The sequence below is a fragment of the Lethenteron reissneri genome, unplaced genomic scaffold, assembly GCF_015708825.2.
Source record: "Lethenteron reissneri isolate LAM-NWPU_2019-01 unplaced genomic scaffold, ASM1570882v1 scaffold_1931, whole genome shotgun sequence".
Taxonomy (NCBI): domain Eukaryota; kingdom Metazoa; phylum Chordata; class Hyperoartia; order Petromyzontiformes; family Petromyzontidae; genus Lethenteron; species Lethenteron reissneri.
Genome location: NW_026891698.1, coordinates 41813 through 48402, shown reverse-complemented (window position 1 = coordinate 48402; position 6590 = coordinate 41813).

The window sequence follows — 6590 nt, the reverse complement described above, 5'->3', positions numbered from 1 at the left end:
CATCCCAGTCAACCCATGGCACCTGGGTCTGTTCTGTGACCTCCTGCCAGCGGGTGTTCAACACTTCACGTGGCCTTCACGTGCATAGCCTGGCACAAGCGCCGTGGTAACGTCACAGCAACTGAAGTGGCGAATGGCGGTGCTCGCGGTGGTGGTGGTTGTGTCGCCACGGCAATGGACAATACAACATTACGGATAACCCACAAATATCCATTTTGCAATGAAGCACAACTGACAATTTCGATTACTCTTTCGATTTAAAACGAATAATTGACGACGAACTGATCGATCGATGCGTGTGCTCAGTGATGACACTTTCCTGTCTCCTGCCCAGCAGAAAAGTCGGCCCACTGAGTGGATGATAACAGGGCCACAGCCAATCAGCATCAATCAAACTCAGTCCTACTGAGTGGATGATGACAGAGCCGCAGCCAATCAGCATCAATCACACTCAGTCCTACTGAGTGGATGATGACAGAGCCGCAGCCAATCAGCATCAATCACACTCAGCCCACTGAGTGGATATATATGGCAACTACTGTGGTGTAGGGGCGATCACGTGGATGTCGGATTAACCGGAGCAACAGATTTGTTCAGTTGAAGCACGGTGCAACTTGTAATAAACATTTACAGGAATAGTAATGTTTTTAACTGCTTTTAAGATCATTAATGTGTTCTTAAGGGAAAATCAGTCGTTAATTTACGTCAAAATCTCAGGTTAATCAGCGAATCGGATAAACCGCACGCTCAGATAATCGCGAGCCTCATGTCATTATGTACACTGGAGGAATCCGATGAGCTATAAAGCTCTTTCGCAGATGTCCAGGTGACCTTTCGGTCCACAACCTTTCTCTTTAATAGTTCAGCAAACTTAATTCTATTGTTACCAGGCCAGTTTCCACAGCTCTGTCTCAGAAGCAACCTGGACAGATGTTGACTACCTTGCCTGGTACACAGGAGGTCGTGGGTTCCATCCCGACCCTGACGATGCCTGCTGCTGCTGCTCTATATTTGGAGTCCGTGTCTCTCTACAGTTTAGAAACACGCATTTATCGAGTGTTTGGCTGCTGCTTTAAATGCCCACGTGATGAAATGAGCCACTTCGTTGAGCTATCGTTTGTGATGGCCACGTAAAATAAAAAGTTGTTCTCCCTGCCAGGGTATAACGATTTGATGCCCCATGGGGAGTTAGATGGAACAGATGGAGATTAGTCCACCCACGGGTAGAAGGGAGTGAGATGGAACAGATGGAGATTAGTCCACCCACGGGTAGAAGGGAGTGAGATGGAACAGATGGAGATTAGTCCACACACGATGTAGAAGGGAGTGAGATGGAACAGATGGGGATTAGTCCACACACGATGTAGAAGGGAGGGAGATGGAACAGATGGGGATTAGTCCACCGACGGGTAGAAGGGAGTGAGATGGAACAGATGGAGATTAGTCCACCCACGGGTAGAAGGGAGTGAGATGGAACAGATAGAGATTAGTCCACACACGGTGTAGAAGGGAGTGAGATGGAACAGATGGAGATTAGTCCACACACGGTGTAGAAGGGAGTGAGATGGAACAGATGGAGATTCGTCCACACACGGGTAGAAGGGAGTGAGATGAAACAGATGGAGATTAGTCCACACACGGTGTAGAAGGGAGTGAGATGGAACAGATGGAGATTAGTCCACACACGGGTAGAAGGGAGTGAGATGGAACAGATGGAGATTAGTCCACACACGGTGTAGAAGGGAGTGAGATGGAACAGATGGAGATTAGTCCACACACGGGTAGAAGGGAGCGAGATGGAACAGATGGAGATTAGTCCACACACGGGGTAGAAGGGAGCGAGATGGAACAGATGGAGATTAGTCCACACACGGGGTAGAAGGGAGCGAGATGGAACAGATGGAGATTAGTCCACACACTGCTACTGTGTTTGATCCACCAACCCTCGCTGCTGCCTCCAAAGCAGCCCTGGACAGTAGCAGCGCAGACGCCACCGCCACCACCACCGCCATCGCCACCGCCACCACCTTCATCACCATCACCGCCACCTTAGCCACCACTGTGGTCACCACCTTGGTCACCACCGCTGTCACCACCACCTTCATCATCACCACCACCACCGTCGCCACCGCCACCTTCATCACCACCACCGTCACCATCCCAACCACCATTGCCGCCGCCATCATCATCGCAACCACCGCCACCCATGTGAAGAAACGGGACTTGGGGGGAGACTCGGTTGAATGTTTTAAAACTTTAATATTTTTTTTGTTCTTTCAAATTTTCGTTTCTAAAATGTTTGTAACTTTTTTTTCCGTCATTTTCCATTTTTTTTTTAAACAAAAAAAAACTTTCACCGGCCGTATCGCAACGCACGAGCGCCTTCCACCAATGCCCTGGCGGTGGCGGTGGGGGGGCTCCTTGCCAGCCGTGGCGGCCCCGGCAGCAGCAGTAGTAAGACTCAAAACAAACGCGTTGCCCTTTTTTTAATGAAACATTCTGGGGATATTTTTTTTCCTCCCCTTTCCCACGCGAACACGTCAAGGGGCTGGGGGGGGGGGGCAAGCGAGGGGTGGTGGCGGGTGCAAGGTAATTTAATTCACCGGGTGGGTTGGCGGGCGGGTGGGCAGGTGGATGGGCGTGCGAGTGGGTGAGTTGGCAGGCGGATGGGTGGTTGGGTGGACGTTTCGTTGAGGTCAGATCACCGTGTAGGCGTAATGTCAGATTATGATTACTCTTATTATTATTATCACGGCATCATCACTACTGACACACGATCTAACACCCCCCTCCCCCCCAATAAAAGAAACTGGGAATGGAGTCGGAACATTTCGGCCTCCGGTCCCTGTGGGGGCGGCAAAGACGCCGACAACGCAGCAACAAGAAGAAGACGACAACTGACAACGGCAGCTCTCCCCCCGATCTCTCTCCCGATGTCTCTCCCCCTCCCGCTCTCTCCCTGCCTTCTCGTGGGCACTTGCGCACAAACGGCACGACCACCACGACCACCGCGACCGCCGCCACCACCGCCTCTTGAGCTGTTGAATTGCGACGAAAGAATAGAAACCGGCTCCACCCGGCCGCGTGCGTGGCCGTGAATCGCCCGTGGCACCCACATTCACCGCGGTCGTGACGACGACGACCAACACGGGGCATCTCCCCGCGTCGCTCCTCGACGCGTCGCTCCTCGTCGTGTGCATCGTTTGTTGAACCCACCACCCCCTCCGCCCACCTGAAATCCTCACACATTCGTGTTGCCGTCGAGGAATGGGGTCGAGGCCTCCCTCGCCGTCTGGGCGATGAGCGGAGAGCCGGCGGGCAGCGTCAGCGCGGCGCAGGGAGAGGGAGACGGGGACGAGGGAGAGACGGGGACGAGGGAAACCCCAAAATATCTCAAACCCTTTCCCGTGACGTCGGCAAGTCACCACCGAATCTCGGAAACGCGCGAGAGAGAGCGAGAGAGCGAGAAATAGCCTCGGCGTTCGATTTGGAGAGGAAGAGACGCAGCAGCAGCAGCTACAGCAGCTGCAGTAGCAGCAGCTGCAGCAGCAGCTACAGCAGCAGCAGCTACAGCAGCAGCTGCAGCAGCTGCAGCAGCTGCAGCAGCTGCAGCAGCTACAGCAGCTGCAGCAGCTACAGCAGCAGCAGCTACAGCAGCAGCAGCTACAGCAGCAGCAGCTACAGCAGCAGCAGCAGCTACAGCGGCAGCAGCTACAGCAGCAGCTACAGCAGCAGCTACAGCAGCAGCAGCTACAGCAGCAGCAGCAGCGCCGTTGCTTTGAAAGACGTCGCCGCTCACCCTCAGACAACCATAGCCACCGCCGGGGGGGGAGCCTCGGTTCTGCCGGAGTTAAATCATTTGACATTTTCTTCCGTTTCTGTACGCGCGTCATCGGGAACTGGTTAAGTCACACCGGCCGCTAGCTTTCCCGTGACGTGGCGCGCAATGACAGCTTTGTGCGCCCGAGAGAGGGAACGCACCCGAGAGAGGGAACGCACCCGAGAGAGGGAACGCACGCGCGGAAGAGGACACCGCAGAGCTACCTCCAAGACGACGTTCAACCAGAACCCCTCGGCAGTGGCCGCCGCTCGCGCCAAAAAGCCGCCGCTCGCTCCGACAATTCTCGTGGGGCCAATTCGTCTCACTCGGATGTTACCGCCGCCGCTGCTGTTGTTGCTACCCGCTGCTGCTGCTGCTGCAGGTAGGTAGCAGCAGTGCACCGCGAGCTGACGAATCCAGACGCCTCCCTGCCGATTCCATTCAATCTCCCGGCGCGGCAGTTGCTTTGAAAAATAAAACGTCAGGCGCAAGATCCCGACGTCCCACCCCCACCGCCGCCTCCGTCCGTCCAAGAGGTCCCGGGAATGGGGCTACGGTGGTCGAGCCGACAGGTCTGGTAGGGGTGGTGGCGGCGGTACAGGAGGAGGCCGACCTCGGCGGTGGCGCTAGCGGTGGCGCTAGCGGTGGCGCTAGCGGGCGGTCCGGGGTGCGTGGTGGTGGTGGCCGTCGTCGTATCAAAGTCAGTGTAAATCTGAGGCAAGGGGAGAGGGGTAAGGCACGCCCAGAAGTCAGATAAATAACATTACCTCGGACTTTTTATTATTCGTTACTTGTAGCGAGTTAACGCCACCCCCCCCCCACCACTGCGGTGGCCTCGGAGGGAAGGAAAACAAAACTATCACGGCGACAAGATCCGAGGTGAACGGTGGGGCCCCACTCCCGCGGAAATAGACAGCGGGGAGCTACATCTGAGAGGATTCCCTCCCCGTCGTTCTGCCCGTTCCTACTCCCCCCCACCGCCCGCTCCGCCAGAGAGCGTCGGGCGGCAACTTCTCCACCCGCCGGCTCTCTGCCGCCCACGCCGAGAGCGGCGCCGATTCGCGTGACGCTCCACAAGGCAGACTTTTTTCATGATTAAAGATCGTCGGGAGTTGGGATCAAGGCGAAGTTGAGTGCACAAACGAAAGTAAAAGAAACAAGTGCGAGTCTATGGGTCTCTGTGCGAGTCTGTGGGTCTCTGTGCGAGTCTGTGGGTCTCTGTGCGAGTCTGTGGGTCTCTGTGCGAGTCTGTGGGTCTCTGTGCGAGTCTGTGGGTCTTTGTGCGAGTCTGTGGGTCTCTGTGCGAGTCTGTGGGTCTCTGTGCGAGTCTGTGGGTCTCTGTGCGAGTCTGTGGGTCTCTGTGCGAGTCTGTGGGTCTCTGTGCGAGTCTGTGGGTCTCTGTGCGAGTCTGTGGGTCTCTGTGCGAGTCTGTGGGTCTCTGTGGGTCTCTGTGCGAGTCTGTGGGTCTCTGTGCGAGTCTGTGGGTCTCTGTGCGAGTCTGTGGGTCTCTGTGCGAGTCTGTGGGTCTCTGTGCGAGTCTGTGGGTCTCTGTGCGAGTCTGTGGGTCTCTGTGCGAGTCTGTGGGTCTCTGTGCGAGTCTATAGGTCTCAGTGTGAGTCTATGAGTCTGTGGGTCTTTGTGCGAGTCTATGGGTCTCCGTGTGAGTCTATGGGTCTCCGCGTGAGTCTGTGGGACTCCGTGTGAGTCTGTGGGTCTTTGTGCGAATCTATGGGTCTCTGTGCGAGTCTATGGGTCTCTGTGCGAGTCTATGGGTCTCTGTGTGAGTCTATGGGTCTCTGTGTGAGTCTATGGGTCTCTGTGTGAGTCTATGGGTCTCTGTGTGAGTCTATGGGTCTCTGTGCAAGTCTATGGGTCTCTGTGCAAGTGTATGGGTCTCTGTGCGAGTCTATGGGTCTCTGTGTGAGTCTATGGGTCTCTGTGTGAGTCTGTGGGTCTCTGTGTGAGTCTATGGGTCTGTGTGAGTCTATGGGTCTCCGTGTAAGTCTATGGGTCTCTGTGTGAGTCTGTGTCTCTGAGTCTATGGGTCTCTGTGCAAGTCTACGAGTCCTCCTGCTACTACTGCTCTGCACCAGACGCACCACGTCCGTCAGCAACAACGCCGCGTGTGTTGCGTGGACCACGTCACCCGTTACATACCGTATAGGAGCATGCGTGTCTGTGTGCGTCTCTCTCTCTCTGCGTTCGGCTGTGTGTTTCTGTCTGTGTGTCTCTGTTTCTGTCTGTGTGTCTGTGTGTGTATATGTGTCTGCGTGTGTCTTTGTGTGTATGTGTCTGCGTGTCTTTGACTATGCGTGTGTCTCTGTCTTTGTATCTCTGCGTGTGTCTCTCTGCATGTGTGCGCCTTCATATCTTGGTGTGTCTGCATAACAGTGCCGTGTGACAAGACTGCAGGCGTGCATTTGAGGGCCTCCCCATGCGCTCCGCAGGTCGTGGTTGGTGGTGGGTGCTGGTGCGTAGCCTCGACTGTCCTTCACCCGTCACGGGGTGTCATCACTGTGCGCTTAAAGTGGCGGCGGAGCAGCGGATGGGAGCCAGGGCACCCTTGGGCGGGGGGGGGGAGCTTAGGAGTACAGCACAACATCGGATTACGCCGCACTCACTCTCCGCTGCACGTCGCACGCTCCGTTTCCCCTCCAGCAACCACCGCTTGCCCACCCACCCGCCCACTCAGCCACCCGCCCGCCCACTCACTCAGCCGCCCGCCCACTCACTCACCCACTCAGCCTCCCGCCCACTCACCCACCCACTC